This window comes from Manis pentadactyla, chromosome 3 (genome assembly GCF_030020395.1).
Source record: "Manis pentadactyla isolate mManPen7 chromosome 3, mManPen7.hap1, whole genome shotgun sequence".
NCBI lineage: Eukaryota > Metazoa > Chordata > Mammalia > Pholidota > Manidae > Manis > Manis pentadactyla.
In genome coordinates, this window is record NC_080021.1 from 67,551,458 (window position 1) to 67,571,500 (window position 20,043).

A 20,043-nucleotide genomic window follows, 5' to 3' on the forward strand; every position below is an offset into this window, starting at 1 on the left:
CAAAGTTGGACAATAAACCAAACTCTCTGTAATTCTGGTTTACATTTTGTTTATTGGGAGTGTTCTATTATTGCTCAGAAAAATGGGACGACACTTAGGTTGATATTTCATCAAGGGAATGGATTCAGGGGGTTCTCCTGAGTTCTTGAGAAAAATTTGTTTCAGTCCTGTATGCAATCTATGAAGTAGAACATCTGCATATATATATTATTAGCCCTATTTGCAGATGGGAAAAACTGTAACACAAAGTAATAAAAAACTACTTCAGGATTTCAGTTAACTGTAACAACAGAACTAGTATCTAGCAAAAGCAATCTGCAGCTGAACTGAAGATTTGGACATGCCAGCAAAGAATAGAGATTAAAACTGAAGAGAATATTAACAAAAGCAAAAATACATAGAAGAAAAGCTACATGAGAGTCAAAATTGCTTAGGAACAGAAAATTCAATTATTAGAGTTTTATAACATGCTCAGGTATGTGATAAACTAACCCCTATCTTACTATGGTACTCTTCTCCAAAAGTGTATAGGCTTGCTCATGAGTTTATTATCCAGATGAACTTCAGAATCTTTATTTCATGTTCAACCAGAGCCATCTGGGCTCCTGCCAAGCTCTGTTCCCATCTAACCTTGTGTGAGAACTTGATTAGTATTACCCGCAATGTGTAGATTACTTTTGGGAGACTCTACTGTTTGCAATGAAGATTTTTTTCTTTTTTTTCCCCCAGAAAATAGTTGTGTCTGTTTATTCAGCATAGCATTTTAGTATCAGCCTCACCCACTCCAGTTAAACAATGGCATGTCCGAGTCTCTTGGATTTACATTTTAGAAGATGGAGAAATAGTTTTCTACAGATTTGTAGCTGTGTGATTAAAAAAAAAATCAGAGTCTAAGAAAAGGTTTTACCTTTGAAGGGAAAGTGGAGAGCTACATTTTTTTAATTAACAAGGTTTAGCACATTGTGCAGTAGTCCAGGGCTCACTCATCTTGAGAGCAGAAAGGGCTAGTTTAGTTGTTAAAGCTGAAGATGAGGTCAAGCCCTGTAACTGTTAAGGCTTCTTTCTGAAAGTTCTGTGGACATGTTTGCTGGAGAGAGAGAGAGAGGGATTTCCAGAAATCCTGCCTAGCCCTTTGTCCTAGGGGGGTTCCAGTTTCTTTTTTCTCCCTGGCCTGGGGCAGGTGCAGACCAGATGATCGGGATTGGGAAGAATATTCTTTGATGTAGCCCTAGATCCTGGAAACTGAAATTGAATGACCAGTGTCAAGGACACATTTGCTAGGTGGCATTCAGTGCTTTGTTAGGGAACTTCTCTGTCAGCTGTGCTCCTGGGGAAAGAACGCATATAGATGGCTCAGTGTTTGGTGTTGGTATTGAGTTTGGGAGCAGACCACAGCTCAAGCTGATTGCCTTCAACCTTTTGTTAAATTTTATTTGGAGGTAAACGACAGCAAAGGTCTAAACCTCTTGTTTTGTCTAAAGGGTATCTTGCTTTACCAATTACTTCTGGAAATTTGACCTGACTCTCTACAATGTTTTGCCAAGTTATTATTTCTTTCTAAATAGTAGGCCAGGAGGAAGGAAGAGGAACACATGACCCTTTGGTAAATTCAACTCCCTGCTGGGGTCCACTGCTCAGGCCCTTTGTTTCCCCAGTACTGCTGCCCAGCGTCTGCTCTTTATTATCCTTTAATGCAGGACCCGGGACTCTGCTCCTCCCTGCAAAGTGTATTCAACTGTCAGCATTGTCCCAACAGATCCATTAACTCAGTTGCTCCAAATCCTTAAATACCAAAAGCAACTCCCTGTCCCCCCAACCACCCCCATAAACTCTCTCTCTCTCTTTCCCATTCTCACTCTCTTGGTCTCTCTTCCCCATCCCTCTGCCCTTGGTGGCAGAAAGACTAAAGACACACATAAGTAGATAGAATTAGTTAGTGACTGACACACGACTGAGCTGAGCATGCACCCTAGACTTATTTTCTACATATGTACACACCAACTAGCCTTCTCCTCTCCCAGTTACTGCACATGCACTGAGCTAGGTGCTTCCAGTGTTTTCTTCACAAAATACTTCCCCAGGGTGGCATTCTTATCTCCATTTGACAGAGGTGGAAACTGAATTGTTAAGCCACCTGTCCCAAGGCCACACAGGTAGTGAGAGGAGGTCCCTGGATTAGAACACAAGTCTGTCTGAACACAAAGACTGTACTCTCCTGCTTTCCAAATTATATTTGAAATTGTATACCATAGAAGGGCAGCTATTACATGTAATTTCTACCATAGCTATAGAAAGCTGAAATAGATGCTCAAGTTTAATTTGGGGCAATAATTTCACATGCTGCTTAAGCAGTATTTTTCCTAAGCTACCCCAAAATATAATCAATCAAGTTCCATTTTTTTCTTTCCTCTCATGGGTGGGGAAGGCTATTGGGCTATTAAAAGGCTCTAAAGTGAGGTAACTGGAGAGAAAAATGCCTTGGAGGTCAGAATGTCCCTGTGACCTAGTTAACACACATTTTTTAGAATCTTCTGTGGGGCACAAAAGTGGACCAGGCCAGTCCTTGTCTTAGGAAGCTTCATCCTATCCAAGGATTCACGGAATAAAAAGGCAAAGTAGAAAGCAGGATAAACAACAAAGCAATTGTGCTAAGTGCAACCTATAGATAACAGCTTCAAGGAAAGCAACTGGAAGATGTAGTCAGGGGAGGCTTCTTGGAGGTGGCACCTAAGCTGAAACTTTGAATGATGAGTAGATAGAGATGATGAAGATGTTCTACACAGTCCTACAAATGTAAAACCAGGAGGAGCCATGCACATGATGGCCAACTCTCATTTTGCAGACAATAAAACAGAAAACTAGAGTGGTTAAGGGAAGTGAAGAGACCAGGAAGGGGGACACTGAGCTGCAGGGAAGGGCAGTCTTTTGCTGCTGTAGGGGTTTTGTGGAAGATAGGGTCACAAAGTTGGGGTCAAGAAACAGACAGCCAGCCTGTCAGACTGTCAGAAATTCAAACTTCACCCTGTAGGTAGGTAGTGAGGATCTGTGTGGTAATTCTCAGCTGAGAAATGTTTTGATGGAAGCAGTGTTTGGGAAACTCAGCCCTCAGTGGTGGCCGAAAGAGGGAGATGGAGGCAAGTGGGCCAGTGTGGAGGTTGTGGGGATTACCACGTGTGGTGCAGTCACTGCCCTGGGGTGAGCGGTAGAGGTGGGCCAGCTGTGGGAGACGTTTTAAAGGAACATCAAAAAATCTGATGACCGATTAGCTGTGGGGGTATGGGAATATTAGAGAGAAAACAAAAGCTAACTGGCTAATTCCCCTCCTTCCTAGCACATTGAGATACAACTGAAAATATTTTAAATAGGAAACATACTTCAGGACAAACTTCTCCAAAAGTATCTTCTTTCAAATACGTTCTTTCCCCCTATGGATCTAACCTAAAGTAAAGGTAAATGTACCATATGAGCAGAGACTGAATTTTATACATGAGACTTTTTTCCCTCAAAGTCCATAATGATGATACAAATAATATTCTATTTAGAGTTAGCCCCTTAAAATTTTTAATCCCCTTAAATTTACTCCATTCTCTCCATGCAAAAATATTGCACAGGGAAGAAGTGGATGTCCTGACCTGACCCACTGGTTGGCCTTATCCACATGGCAATGGTTGGGGAAAGCATAATACTGCTTTGTGGATACCAGACATCCTGCTTTGTGGATTTCAAAAGAATAAACCATTTTAAGTCTAAAATACAAAAACCAAGCCCCTGTCCATTCCCATATGGATATATAATAAAGAAAGGAAATGCAGAGTGTCACACTTGCTACTTGTTTCTATATTAACTATTACAAAGGAAATGACCACAGCAATCTGCCTGAAGTACCATAAATTTCCACCAAAGGAAACAGACTAAAAGAAATCTTTTAGTTCTTTGATGAAGGTCCCCACTCATGATCTACCCATAAGTTCAGTGAATATCTGGATCAATGTATTTTAATTTTCCACTCCACCATAAAAATAGATTTTTAATAGATTTTTTAACTGAACGAGCCATGCTTTCATCTCCAAGATTCATCACCTTCCAGCATGCCTAGATAGCAGGATGCCTCAGCTGTGCCAGTGGAGATCTGTACCCCAGTTATTTTCACTTCACTGGGAGGGAGACCCCTGTGCTCAGACACTTGTACAGCTGTTAGATGCTGTTGGGAACTTCACGTGTGTCACTAGCACATGTGCTGTTGGAAGAAACCAAATGTCAAACAGGTATGTAGAATTCACCATAAATATGCCTCTAAATGTTTACCATCTGGAACAGTGGATTTAGGTTTTGACAAGAAACTGGGATTGCCTTCTGGGCACTGTCTTTTAAGGAAACCCTTTTAGTTGAGCTAAGAAACTTCCTAACTTTAGCCTCGTTGGGGAATTAACACATCACTTTGCTTTTGCAAGGTGTGAATTGATTATTTCTCAATGCTTTCTTTCTGATTTCTGTCCTGCCTAATCTTGTGTACAACTGATTTTGCTGGGGGATTCTCTCCTAGAGTCAAAATCCTGGTCAGGCAGCCTCGTGGTCAGGCTGCAACATTAGGGACAATATGCTTGTGCGGCTCCTGTGGCTAAATAGCAACTTGCCTTTGTTAGATGCCATCGTGCCGCATCTTATGGAGGAAAAGACCATATGTGAGGAGGAACATTACTTTCTCCAGAAATATTTCTGTAATAGTGAAAAATGGCATTGGTAGTTAGCACCATACCTGCCACACGCTGGGCATGCATGAGTCCATGATTCTGCTACAACACGAGATAGTAGTTTCCTTTCTGTCTTAATTTTTTTAAACCCCAGTCCCAAAAGGGAATGACTGGCATTCCACAAGAATTCAGCTTATGAACTTAGTCCTTTTTGAGTTATGTAATTGGGCATCAAAAAATACTCAGCTGTAATAACTGCCTGGTTATTCATAAAAATTATTTTTCTCATTGATGATTCTGAGACTATAATAACCAGAGAATATTCTGAAGAACAACAAAATACCATACTAAAATATTGTTTTAAGCATAACTTTTAAAAAAGAGGATTGAAAGCTATCAACTGGTTGCAAAAAAATACATATAATGCAACCTGAAACATAATTTTACAGGCATCTGTCTGCTGCTGAACTTACAAAAATCACAAAGCACTAGCCATAAATCCTGTTATTCAACCTACGACACAGCTCCTATTTCAGAATAGCTTATATACAGTATTATTCATCGAATCTCTCACCTGCAAAGGGAAAGACAGTGTTGGGTTTCTCTACCAAATGTGAAAGTTAAGTAAGAGCAAGAATTCTTAAGCACTGCAGGTATATGAACATTGACGTAGGAGGGAAAAGTCTGTGAGGGTGCAAAAGAAGTGACTCATTCTCTCATACAGTTTAAATAAAAATTTGAAGGATGAAAAATTTTTTTGATCCCTGTGAAAATAGGGCATCAGTTTCATAGGTCTTTTTTGTATCATGAATTCAACATAGTGCATAAACCCCATTGCTGTAGAAGGTCAGTTTAATTTTGGTGGGGAGCTTTCGGCAGAGCGGTTAGGTTAACGGCTTCTCACAGATATGATATCTTATTTTATGTTTCTCAGGCACCGGATGACCATTTATTTCCAATGACTAATTTATAATTAAAACCTTTTAAAAATGTTTATAACCAAGCCACAAAATCTATTTACATTTAATTAACACTTCAGATAACCAGTTTAAAACCTATAAACGGAGTGACTTTAATGATCCATTACAGAGATGCTACTTTAGTTTTCAATGACTTGTAAAACTTTCACAAACAGATCTGCAAATGAATTACCTCCATCTGCTCCCCTGCAGCTGCAGGAGGGGTATGTTAAAAAGCATTTCCCTACTTCCTCCGTTTCTGCTTTCCTTCTAGCTCTCAGCATTTTTGCTTTAAAGCCGATCTGTCAGCTACTCCAAGGGCAGCCTGTACTCTTAATAAGAGTTTTCGAACTTTGGAGTCAATCTCCAAAATTAAAAGACAATTTGGCCATGGTAAATCAGACATAACCCACACCGGAAAAATCGGTTAAGAAAGCGTTTCCATCTCTGCCAGCAACTCAGCGATAGACTTTTAAAAAAACCTTTATAAATGCAGTAATAAAGTGCAACAGTTTGAAAGTGAAATTTAATTTTGAAAGCTAATATATAAATGCTCCCTTGGTCTTATCCATCCTTTCTGAGCAATTTATAGCTCCTGTTTTGCGTATGTAATGAGGAAATTAAAGGGTACAAACACTGCTGCTAAAGACATTTTCTTAGCTACACCTTCAAGAGCAAGGCTTGAGGAGTGTTAGTTCTATAAAGACGGCCAAGCACCAAGCTATGTTCACTGTTATCTGTCAGTCGTACAATAGCAGCATTGATAGGATAGCAACAACTGGCTTTGACAAGTGTGCTGTGCTAGCATTCCATTCAAAACTATGCTAGGAGAGAGGGGAAGGGGAGTAGGGGGGAGAGAGTGGACAGAGAGAGACAACAGAGTGAGAGGCATTCAATGGCTTTTACTTTACCTGAAAAAACTGCTTTTCTTGTGGCTGCAGAAAATGAATTCCTCCTCTTTTTCCAAAAGCAAAGTCGTTCTCTTGCCTGCAACTCTCACTTAGAGAAGACCACACAGCTCCAGCGAGGCAGCCTTCCTGCTCCTAATCCCCACTCGAATGTGATGACACACACTAACCCCAACCATCTGGTGAAACACGTCCTCACGCACTCAGCATAGTGGTGTGTCAAGACAGGCTGCCCAATCCAATTGCTGGCGCTGGGTGTCTCTTACCGACTGGAGGCTGAGGGCAGCGCTGCAACTGGAGGTCTGCGAACTCCCAGTCAAGTAACCTGAGATTTTCAGAGAGAAAGGACTGCTATAAAAAGAGGAGAAGTGGGAGGTACTACAGAGAAGGTGGAGGAAATGAATTATTCTGGTGGCCAGTTGGGAGTCACTTTCTACAACTCCTTGTGCTCCGCAGGGACCAGAGGATCCATGTAGGATGTGCAGGAACACTAGACATCTCCCTGCCAACCTAGGGAGGGCAATCATCTCAGTAAGACACTCCCTGTCTGCACCCCCAACCTCCAAGAAGATAAAAGATTCATCTTGATATACTGATAAAGTGTTAATGTAGGAGTACTTTGCACTGCAATGTGACATCTGCATTTTGAAATCTAAACTCCTACCTTCCTTTGATTAGATTGTGGCTGCCTCCAGCATTCCTGGGAGGAAGGGGGTGAGGGTGCAGCCAGCTAAGAGCAGAAACTTCTCTATTTCCACGTACAGCTCTTCACTGTTTGCCACAGGCTGAACTTCAGAAACAGTCAATGAAAATCATTTTAGTTTCTACTCATGTAAAATAGCAGGCACTCCCATAGGTAAAGGTGGCTTTTTAATCACTTGTTGCTTTCACAGACATCTCTTTGTAAAAGCACTTGGTACCAGAGGGCTGCGCTCTGTCATTGATTATTTTTATTGGCTTCTAGTTAATTGCACTTATAATGTCCCAATAGCTAAAACAGCTCATCAACAATTTTGCTTTGAAGTGATTTCGATTTTGGTCATTTCAATACCTCCTTCTTTTGTTTTCTTCCTTCCTTCTTTCCTTCCTTCCTTCCTTCCTTCCTTCCTTCCTTCCTTCCTTCCTTCCTTGCTTCCTTCCTTCCTTCCTTCCTTCCTTTCGTTTTGAGTTCTCTGAACTGTTTTGTAGAATTGATTACTTTGCTAACACTCTGAACCAGAAAGTGGCTACGCTTGTTAGAAAACTTTAAGGAGATACCTGGAAATAAATACATTGATGGCTACAAATCTCACCATTTAAAAAGTTCCATCAACTTTTAAGGAATTTCGATAATCTGAAAGAGAAAATGGGAATTTGAAATATTATCAACTCCCTGACAGTGTCTGTGGGAAGCCAGCATTTCAACTATTACACCTTTTGAATTTCTTTAAACTGGGAGGGTGATTACTGGAATAAAAACAAACAAATGAAACTTTAAACGTATCCAAAGCAATAAAATCTAGACTATAAATAAATATCTAAATCTCAGAGTGCCAGTACCACAGAAAGAATTATCTCAGTATCTAGCAAAGTTAACTTGACTAGTTTGTTTTTTTTTTTGCAGGAATTTTTGTGTGATATTATTTTAAGATACTTAAAAATTACTCCAGGTGTACTTTGCAGGAGCATAGGATTATAGAACTATAATTTTCTGACTGTGAACTTTTCCTATAACTGGGAGGTAGGAAAGAAGGAGGAGAAAAAAGAATTAAAGGTTGAAGTCCTGAGTCATTTGCTCAATTTCTACCCAAAAGTGATTATGACGTATCTGTTTCACAATACATAGGATATTCACTAAACCATTACTCATAATCAGCTAAATCCAGATACATAATCAACACAGAAACATTCAACAAAGGCAAGTGGCACCACAGGGCTAAAATTTCCCTTGGGCACTGTAAACATTTTAATAGTGCCAGTTATTGCAAGGCAATTTTTTTCATTAAAAAAAAATTTTTGTTTTTTGGTTAATCCTACCAGACTCATGTCTGAAAATCTGGATTACCTCAACTGCATAGATTTTGAAGACCCTGGAGACATTATTAAGGTAGTTTGCATTCTCTTAAACTGTAAATGGAGTTACAATATTAAACCTAAGAAACTGTAAAGGTGTTGAATCTTGTTTTATCAATCCTGTGCTTGTAATACATCTCCTATAAGACTTTTCCCCAGTGATCTTGCTTCTGACCCACATTATTGTTGAAAGTGCTTTTTTACACATTTTTATTCCAGTCTTTTTCGTAAGTCTTCATGAAATCTCAGTCATTATTGCTTTTATTGAAAACGTCAGTGATTTGTACTACTTAAAACTTGCTTTAAAATAAAAAACACAAGTGGAGCAGTAGGTCCTGCCCATTTGCTATGATATTAATTCTTGCTCTGTGAGACGTCTGCAAACATTATCTTTCAAAAGTATTGTAAAATGAGTCTACAAGGACACTTTATTTTGGATGATGTTCTGAAATGCTTTTGTTAGGGAATCAACTCAAACAAAAACCTGAAGCTGGTGCTGCAGGATAAGGCCCCAGCTCCCCTTCTCTGGTCGCCAGCTTCAGTGCTCAGCAGTGTCAGTTTCGACGTTAAGAATTTTCCATTACCTCCCTTCCTTTCTCCTTGCCATCTGCAAACAGTTTATTTTTAAGGAAAAAAAAGTGAAATTGATTCTGTCTTGAAAGATCTAAACCTAAAATGCAGCACCTTCTAAAAGATGACATTTAGCATTTGAACGTAATGTTGATCAGGGTGAGGGAGGTTGCGTGCAGAGGGAATGGCTTCATCATAGGAATTAAAGACACTCCTAAAATGAAAGATTAATTGTAGGTAACGGTGATATTGAAAAATAGCCCCTCCTATTCTGTTCCCACAGTTAAAATGTCCCTTTACTTATTAGCTCCAATTAGTTTCCATGGTAACCGACCAGTCCTTGTAAACCCGCACTCTGAGCTTCACTCATCTTTGTCTAGACCAAGCTCACCACCCTTCTTCCTCCACAGATGGCAGTTTAGCTGGGTCTATATCTATATCCATATCTCACGTCCACATAACTGGCCATAAGTGTCCACATCCACTTTATTACTGCTACAATGGTGGCCAAGGGAGAATGGAAGTGGCATTTAATCCCCGGGCTACGATGCATGCATCTGCTGCCACACTAATTTTTCCCTTTCTCGGTTATTGTTTCTTCCCGTCTCATTCTATTATCAGCTGTTTGCTGCTGGTAATTTCTTTTCAGGGAAGCCAATACAGTATAATATAAACCTCATTAAACAGAAACACCTATCAGCCTTGGAGAAAGCCCTAAACTACCCCTTTTTTGTTTAAAGAATCATTAAAGTGAAAAAGAAAAACCACTTGTTTGTCATGCTTGGAAAAAAGAGAACAAAGACAACATAAAGGTTGACAAAGCTAGGGGGCTAATATGAAGATTTAATGCACTTAAGATACCATGGTTCTTTTCCCCTTCTGCTGCCAGTTGGCCAAGAATTCCAACATGAGCTCAGTAAACAAATGATCAGTGAGGCTGAGGTTGCTGAGGGCTCCAGACACTTGGTAGGGAGGGAGGGAACCAGGCTCTGCAGCATCCTGGCTATGCCCCGGGGCTGCGTGCAGGTGATGAGGCTGGAGTCCCTGAAAGTTAACGGGACCACAGTAGAATCTGATGTAGAGTGCAGGCGGGTCGTCGGCAATGTTTTAAATGGTGAGAACCGAGCAGGGGCTGAAAGACAGGCGCTTTCAGGATGTGTGCAGACTTTACTTCTTTGGACATAACTCACCTTTCATTCAGTGTTGTTTTTGAGGGAAACCATCCTTGTAAGAATTAAGAAGATACCAATAGCATAGAAGCCAATCTTGTGATGCCGTATTTTAATGTCGATAAGAGTAAATCAAATGATAGCATTCGATTTCTCCTTTTCATATTACCTCTGCTACCACCATTTCCCCAACAACTGTTTTAACATACAAATAATGATTGAGAATAAGACCCTCCCCCTCCAAGTTCTGGTGAAATGTTTTATTCCTAAAACAGTTTCTGAGGTTGGCTCTGGGTGTCAACTGTAATCTAAGTATTAGAAAAGGACATCGTTTTGAGCACTGATTTTTAATATGATAGGATATGGAATTTGTGAAACTCCTTATACAGATGAATTATCTTTGACGGTAATATTCCCTTATGTTTTTTCCTTTAAAACAAATGATATTTCCTTTAAAACCTATGACAAGAGCAGTATGTCTAACATTTAGCCCATTGCTATGTATAGCATATAGTCCATAGATGCACAACAATTCGTGTCATTCAGAACATCCTGCACCTCTAAATGACAGGGTACCCAGCTTCAGACATTTGCTACTCTCCTTCAACTAAACGTGACTTACTTTATTCACACTGATGCAAATCATTGTCAGGAAGAGAAGGAGAAATCGTTGCTTGTTCAACGAAGTTACATGCTACACAACACGCAGCACACCTGCTCATGTTTTGGGTGACCGCACAGCTGTGTGAGAGGAGACACTGAAGTCAGTGGCAGCCTTCTACCAGATGAACGGTCTTGTCAATGAAGTGCAGAGCTCTCCAGGAAGCACAAGCCCACAGATGCTGAAAAAGGTGTGTAGCTGCCCTGTAAATAGTTTGGGGAGGATGAGGTGAGGTGGTAAACCACTTAGAACAAAATAGTGACCTACAAATGGTATAATTTAATGTAAGTACTGGATTCAATAGAATTTGGTAAACTGGATAATAAACATTAAAAAATATCTCTTTTAAACCTAGATTTGTGGAGATCAGTGGTTGGGGCATTGGGTATTAGTCTTCATTTGAGTAGATAATTAAATTTATGAGACCCAATATTAGGAAGTAGGGATATCAAGTAAGAAGAAAATGTGAATTTCGGCAATAAGAACTTGAGTTTTTATTGGATCCACCTGGAGGGGAGGTTGGGACTATTTGAGATGGGGTGTATCCTAAACCTAATGAATCAAATAATCATCTTTCATTGGCAATGTGCACACTGCCCACTTAAGGTTAATAATGTGAAGGAAGGTAGAAAACCGTGCAGGGATGGGTGCCCCTCATGTTCAGAGAAGATAGTAGAATTTTGCTTTTGGAAGGACTAATAGATTAAATCTAATCCCCTTATTTTAGAGATGAGAAAATGAGGTCCAGGAAAATTAAGAGTGATGTCTAAGTCATTGGTGGAACTGGGAATAAACTCCAAGATTCAGTCTATTAGCGCACATATTTTTCTCTCAATAGCAACATGCACTTTTGTTAGAAATAAAATTAAGAACTGCAAAGATTCTCTTAAACTGGAGTAATTATATTTTACATTACATAGTTTAAGTAGTTACTGGGAATTCACATGCATGAAATACATTTGGTTACACAGTTTTTCTTTAAGCCACCAGAGTTCTTAAAGGCATGAAAACTGTTAGGTAGATGTAATCATAACAGAGCTTTACTTAAAAATTATTGGGTAGTACGATTTTTCTTGTGACCATGCTTCATTATAAAAAGTGGGACAGATCCCAGGGAACACAGCATCTCCCATTCTTACTTTTATGTTTGCTTGTTTCGATATACAGGATTAGAGAATTTGGGATATCTCGATGAGATTAAGGCTCTATTGGTTTTGGAAGAAATGGACATCAGACCTTGAACTTAAAATTTTCCTTGCTAGGGCCATAAGACAAGTGGGACACGGGCAGGGCTAGCTCTCTGTTACTTGCCTAATGCCTGGGAAATTAACACAGGTATGTTGGCCTTCAACCAGGATCGTGTTTTAAAAAGTAGAGCTCGCTGCTTTTCTGACATTTATTTGAAATGTTTAAAATGCAAAGCTGAGCCTTAAACAAGTTGAAGAAGTAAAAAATGTAGTGGCCAAAGAATAGTCACTGACCCCAAACCATAGCAGACAATAGAAAAATGGATACACAGGGCAAAAGTAATTCCATCAAGAATAACAGGAACTGTTGTTAGTGGGAAAAAGAAGTGTTTGCTTCCCCTGAACACAAATTCTTGGGGAGCAAAAGCTGTGTATTGCTTATTTTTTATCCCTTTTTTTGAAAACGTAGCACAGTGCATGTACGTAATAGCTGTTTAGTAAGTTTCCAAGGTTAGTGGCTTGCTTGTCTTGGTAGAATTTACCAGTCCTGCTTTTTGACCAGCATAGCTCAGCTTGTCTGAGGAGACTAAGTAATTAGTTAGCTTGAAGACCCTTCTTTCAGAGTACATAGCTATTGAAGAGCACAACATAGTCCCCTGACATACTTTCCCTTCTCATTTTAAGGAAGGTAATATGGCTCTAGTACTCACTTAACAGTACTGGGAAATAAGTAGTTGTGCAAAAATTTCTGAGTAGCAGATGGAAAACAGCTGCACAGTCAAACTGCTATTACAGTCTGTACCAAGAAACCAGAGCTTACAGATGTTAATAAAAAAAAAAAATGTTCATTTCCATGAATATGTAGTTCTTTAAATGAGCAGCAACCTTCACTTGCTTACTCAGTAGGCCAATGTAATTTCTGCAAGCTAAATAAAAGCTTGGATTTTGTTAGCTTCTTCTAGAAAGATACCCAACAGATGAACGTTATTAACCTACTCCTAGGCTAGACTTTCGTAGTGATCACACTGGGATATGCAAACACAACTGTGTAACAGAAAACTCCGCTGCTATTTCTCTTGATAGTTGTAAAATGTAGTTTGCTTATTATTTTGACAAGCACGATTTCTTTTGCATCAGCTAGGTTTCCTAGGAAGACTGTCGAAAGAGCAGTCACAATATTTTTGCAGTTAATTTTAAAGGCAGATTTGTCAAGTATTTTCCAACAAACCTCTTTTTAAAAGTAGGATACCCCTAAACCCAGTTAACTCTTTCTTATGCTAAATAGCTCTTTGTGGTTTAGTTTAACAAAAGCTTTGATTTCAAATGTAAATATATCAGCTAAAGTTGAAGTAGTTTAGTTCCTCTCTGTTTTGCATTAATGAACATTTCTAATTATGGTTTAATTGCCTCTAATATCATTAATTACAATATTAAAGCCAAAAGCTATAAAACAATACATTTTAGAGGTCCCTCACCATGATTCTTGTTTATTTTTAACACAAACAGAATTAATTTTTTAAACTCTATTTGCTGAAAGGAGTTTTTGTATTTTATTTTTAAAAATTATTTGATTTTCTCCTGCTTAAAGTAAACCTTGCAAGCACTGACGTATCTTCTAATTTAAAGATAACTGCTTTTTAGTCCTGCCTTTTTTTCTTCTGACCAGCCCATTAAGAGGACTGTTGATTCTTCCATTTCTTTCCATAATAAAAATTATAGCTAACAGTCATGGGACACTCACTGTGAAGCTTTGTAATATAGTCACCCAGGTTAATTTAATTAACCATCACAATACTCCAGTGAGGAAGATCCTACTATTATCTTTTATTTTACAGACAAGACAACTGAAGTTTAGGTATGTAGTTTTCCATTCTGGGTCAAACATCCATCCAGTAAGAAGCAGTTTCTGGATTTGAACGTCTGCTTTCAGAGTTTATATCACTTATGAATTTGTCCTTGTTTCAGCTCTCTAATTCCCAGTCATGAGAATTTTCAGGAGGTAGGATCATTCACCAAAAGTCTTTAGTATTTCACTATAGCCTCCCTGCCCTCATGTTTATGTGTATTTATGAATTATAAGGATATCATCTACAAGGAGATGTTTCTGATAGTTGTAGAAATAACTTCTCATTTTTGCTCTGAAATAAGAGACGAAAGTGAATCCTGAAGAAAAATTTTCTTACAATCTATCTCTTGTATTCAATGGAAGGGAGCTCATGCCCTCATGCCACCAACCCACAGACACTGGAGCACTTGGGACCCAAGGTGCTTACGTTATGTAGTCCATAGGTTGAGGCAGATGCATACATCCATTTACACCTACATTCCCTATTTCAGATCCTTGATCATCTTTCATTTTCCAAAGCCTCTACATCTTTTGCAGGGCCTAATAGCCACATGCATTTGATTTTTTTTTTCTGATACGGTAAGTATCCCCATGGCGGTTACTAAATACCATTCTTAATCAATCATTTCCAACTCCTTTAACTAAACTCAGGAGAATTTTAATTGGCATGCATTACTTTCTTGGGACGACACCGTGCATGATTTTCTGATGCTTCATTTGAACCAGAAGTGAGTTGTAATACCCAAAAGATGTGTGATAACAGTTTAAACCAGGGTGAATTCAATTATGGAATCAGAAATTAGATTTGAAAGTACCGAAAGGGTAAATGTAAAGGACTCGAGCATTTTCTGAAAAGGTTGTCTACAGTTTCAATTTTTTTCCCAGGAATATTTTAAGAAATGGTGTGTCAAAATATGTTCAAAAAGAAAATTTAATATGGTATGGGACCTTCTTCCACTTTTACTACCTGGCTAAGTCATGTAGGAAACTGAGTAAACTTGCTTATTGGTTTTTAAGTTCTCCTAAGTAAATATGTCATTTATCACAGGCTCCTTTATTGACTGAACTTTTCTAAAAAAGATTTTCCTTGAGGAAATATATCTGGGCTTTGATTTTCAAAGTACTTCAGTGGGTTTAGCAATGCATATTTTAGCATTTGACCATATAGTCATAAATGAGATTCTTTTCTGAAATGAGTTATTTGAATAAATTTAGGATACTTTGTTGAGGTGGTAATTTAAAATTAAATAAATTCAAAGACTGAGGTCAGGGGCAATTTGTTTTTAGAGAAATGCCCCCCTACAGGGCATCTCCCTGCAGAAGCTCCACATGCTACACACATGGAAAGGGAAAGGTTCCAAATCCCTGTCTCCTGATTATCTTTCAGAACGGAAGTGTCAAGCAACCATTTGCATTTTGTTACTCTTGAAAGCAGTAGTCTTTAAAAGGCAGTGCTTAAATTGTTTTATTATTGCTTTAAATGCTACTGGTATCTGATGTTTCTGGTAGTATGTAATCATAAGTATCAGACTCTAAGCCTGTAGTGGAAGGGAACTTTCCTCATGGTTTGCAGTGGATGCAAGGTAGGCAGTCAATCTGGGGGGGAAAAAACAGAAACAAAATAATCTCATTAGGGCTCTATCTATGCTGTCTGAGCCTCATTAAAATAAATTTAGCATAATGTTAAACTCAAAATAGAAGGCCAGTCTTCAAAGAGAGGAGAAGAAGGCAGTCTTTAACATAGGACCCTTTTGTGTCTAAGATTGACCTGATGTTTCCCCTCACCCAGTGCACTGCAAACCCCCTAACTTGGAGAGCCCTGAGAATCATTGTGAAAACTTAGAAATTCTATGTAATCTGAGAATTATAAAGTGGAAATTTCGGAGACCTGATCTTAACAGAAAACTCTTAACCCTGTTGCCCTCTCTCATAATTGAAATACTTCTGATGGAGATTTATCTGGTTTAATAGGTGTCGTTTTAAAAACAAAAACCACTTGCCCTTTATTCTTCAGAGAAGAAATTTGCCAACTCATGATGAAGAAATTGGAGTTTCCAGGGGAGGTTGCCCAGGGAGGGTGGAGTGGGAAGGATGGCAGGGAACACAGAAAGAGGGCTGGAAAGACATCAGTTAAAATCTTTGCTAGTTCCAAGGCTGTGCCTGGAATTGACTTTTACTGAGCTACACAGCACTGTTCCTCAGCACTGTAGATCAATTAGGCTTCTGACACTTGTCTCAAAGATAACCACATTCATAACATAATTTCATTGGAAAAGATGTTTTCTTACATTTCCAGACACCAGAAATCCAAAGTGACTTGGATACTCTGGGCTTTCTATAATATTTCATAGAAGTTTCAAAAGTTTCTGGCATATTAAAAGTTAATGAGACTGCCAAAATATAATACATCCTGGTGGTGTATGTTAAGTGTGATATGTAGTTACACTGAAACTTTATGCTTGTAACACACAAATATTATATGCTATATACTTGTGCCACTCATACTATTATTATAAGATTTATCAAAAATAGCAATTCTTAGTGTACAACAGAGAGCAGGGCCAGAAAGAGAACACACATGTAAATTGAATGGCAAACATCTTTTTCCAATTTTTTTTAGAATACTTCTGGGTCTGTAAGTGTAATCAAATTTAGAGATATTATCAGAAGTCTGAATTTCGATTTCTTTGTGGATGACCAATGCAGAACAAGGCCATATGCAGTTGAGGAAAATGACATATGGGAAGAGTCAAGATAGGGAGGAAGTTTTAGGGTACATGAGGCCATACAGGCAGGGAAAAGGGAAACAGAGTGAGACAAAGAGAGATCAGAGTTTGAAGTCCCACTAATCAGAGAAGATTCAGAATTCAAGTGGATTGGCAAGATGTCAAGCACCGTGGAGATCTAGAAGTCTAAGCTAGGCTAGAGGGAATACACTTGCATTGGCTTGGATTTGGACGTTATGATCATTGGAGAGAAAAAATAATTTCAGATGAGGAAAACAGAAAACCTTTTCAGAATTTGGATGAGTATGTAAGTTTGTCTAATTAGTATATGATGGTTGTCATGCCAGAGATTTTCTTCTCTCTGCCCTGATTTTAAACACTTCCATGAAAATAGCAGATAAGAATTAAAAGGATTGGGAATTTTTGTACAGATTGAAGCAACGCTCTTGGACAGGAATTTGAGCAGCAAGCACTGTTCTCCAGTAAGCCGACTCCCAGAGCTGGGGTAAGGTCCAAAGTTAAAATGCTGGCACGTAACCAGAACACACACACTTTTTTGCCTATCTGTAGAACTTCTGTTTATCCTGGGAAGTTCTGCTCAGGTGTTATTTCTGAGAATATTTTCTACCCTCATAGGCAGAGACAATCATGCCTTTCTTTTATACCTGTTACCATATTTAATGCCACCTCATTTATACCTGTTACCATACTTAATGAGGCAGTAAGGTAATGATGTGCAGCATCGAGGTCTCCTTTACTAAGACAGCGAGCTCAGAACAGATCTTATATTTCTGGGCTGTGCAGTGTGCAAGACAATGAATACCCTTGTGTAGTTCCAGGATCAAGTAATTTTCAACTCCGGGCAAGTTCACTCTGGATTCAGTGAGACTGGAAAATGACCATGGAATGTTGGGGGTAAAAAGGGGTTATTCCAAGCTTTATTCTCACAGTGGCAGGTCAAGTGCTAGAATCCAATCCACCTCCTTGTGCAGTCTGCAAATTGCAAGTCTATCTCAGGTGCTGCTTTTGTTCCAGCCTCTGCCCTTGCCTCCAGCCTCTGCTCTCCTCCTCTCCTGCTTTATTGATCTCTTGCTCTCTTCTTCTCTTAGCACCAGGTGAAACTCCTTTTGTAGTAACACAGGGAATAATGGCTTATCACCAATGGGTATGCAAGCATGCGCCTGTGCAGTAGGCTAAGTATTACATCATTGCATGTACACAGGGTGTAGATTAGGATAAGGTGAGGATCCTGGCCATGGAACTTCCATTTTCCCTATACCATGATATCCACCCCCAGGGAGGCTTTCTGAGGGTCCTGTGATTAAAAGTGTGCCAGACCCTTGACAGTTGTCTCACCCCTAGGATTGGTGGGAGTAGAGTTTGTGGAGGGTAGAACATTGTAAATAATGGTGCTGCTTCGATATGTTTCAAATGTTATCCTATTGGGAGCTTAAAAGACACTAATGGCAGGTATAATGAGAAGGAAAACAAGCACTAATTTGGAAGCAATTAATCTTAATTCTTTTTCTGCTCTGATCGCCATTGTTTGATTTAGCCTGAACGAGTTACTGTGCATGCTGGGGATTTGAGAATGCCATGAAATGAGAATGTTTGAATGCTTCAAGGTCCACTTTAAAGTCTTCTGCTACTTCCATGGCCCTCAAGGACCCTCCACTGGGCAGTCAGATACTATCAAAGTGTGGCTCCCCCAAACCCCAGAAATAATCCTGGAACCTTCACTTTAGGTCATATCCCTTATTTCCTTTGTTCTGATAATGTAGGCCCATGTGGGAAAGGAGGGCAGATGGTACCTGGATTGTGGGGCTCTGCAGACCCCGCGCAGCGCTTGGGCTCCCTGCTGTGTGATTCTATGGGCTTCTACTCTTGTTTGCTCCCTTCCATGAGATTAGCCCTGCTGAGAGTCTGTGGGGAGCCATGAGTACCTCAAAATTCATTCTGTATTCTTTTCCCTTATCCTAATAGTTAGGGAATCCACACGGACTTTGGCAGGATGTAGAGTTTCTTGCTGGCTCTCACCTTCTCTCCGTGTGGTGCGACAGGTTTGATGATCTCCTCAAACCTTTCCACACAGACTTGCTGTGGTTTCAGGCAGGCTACCAAGGCTGCCCTGTGCAGGGTGCATTTCCAGAGACCTGCCAGGAGGCCACCACAGGCACTGAGGCGGGAGGTGTTGAAAACCTAAATCTGGGGATTGGCAGTGGGGATGGAAGATACAGGTGAATACAAGGACTGTTTGAAGGAAAGAGCAACACAATTTACTGACAGGAGATCTTGGATGGAACACTGAGTAAAAGATGACTGTAGCTTTCCAGAGTTGTTACGTGGCTTTAATGACTCAGTTACATCTCCTGTGTTTTGGAGTCTATAAATTCAGATGGTGGCCAAAAGGATCCAAGGGAATAACGCAGAGGGGGATATTTTTTTCAGAGGAATTGTGAAGATGTGAAGTATGAGATGGTGGTGAGTTGTAAATGCCCGTCTCTGAGCTCAGGAGAGAGAGAGGTGAGGGCTAAAAACACATGCTGGATAGTTGCCTTGGAAAGTTGAAGCTTCTGAAGTAGGAAGGATGTAAATAGCAAGTCTGTGCCCAAGGACTGAGTTTGGAAGCAGCACTTCTTTTTGACATGGGAGAATCCAGGAACATTTAGGAAGAACTGATTACTAGTAGCATGAAATATTAAGAGTTGTCCAAAAAAAAAAATGAAGATGATTGGGTTTCACAGTGAATAAATACTTTTTTTAGAATCTTCTTTTATCTTTGTCTTCATCGCTTTGTTTCTTTTTGTCTCTTGGCCTATTGCTTTTTCTTTTCATTTTGCTTCTCCCTCCATCTTCTTTAAAAAAAATTATTTTGGTATAATATACAAAACAAAATTCACCATTTAACACTTTTTAATTGTTCAGTTCAGTGGCATTAACTACATTCATAATTACCATCATTAACATCTAGTTCCAGAACATTTTCATCACCCCGAAAGAGAATTCCATACCTAAGAAGCAATACACAATGAAGCAGTATCTCCCTATTACCCTGTTCCTACAGCCCCAGGCAGCCACTACACTGCTTTCTGTCTCTATGGATTTGCCTATTTTGGATATTTCATACAAATGGAATCATACAATATGTGGTCTTCATGTTTGGCTTACTTTACTTAGCATAATGTTTTCAAGATTTATCTATGTTGTAATGTGTATCTGTGCTTCATTCCTCTTTATGGCCAGTTAATATTGCATTGTATGGATATACCATATG

The 20,043-nt window shown here is 39.3% G+C and overlaps 1 protein-coding gene across 3 annotated transcripts in view; it reads right to left on the minus strand.

Annotated features, from left to right (window-relative positions):
- Positions 1-6,872, minus strand: part of SULF1 (sulfatase 1) — a 165,649-nt gene extending 158,777 nt beyond the window's left edge. For all 3 annotated transcript variants that reach the window (XM_057498002.1, XM_057498004.1, XM_057497999.1), the window contains exon 1: positions 6,562-6,872. The gene's annotated coding sequence lies outside the window, so the exon portion shown is untranslated. The remainder of the gene's footprint in view (positions 1-6,561) is intronic.
- Between the last annotated feature and the right edge of the window lie 13,171 nt (positions 6,873-20,043).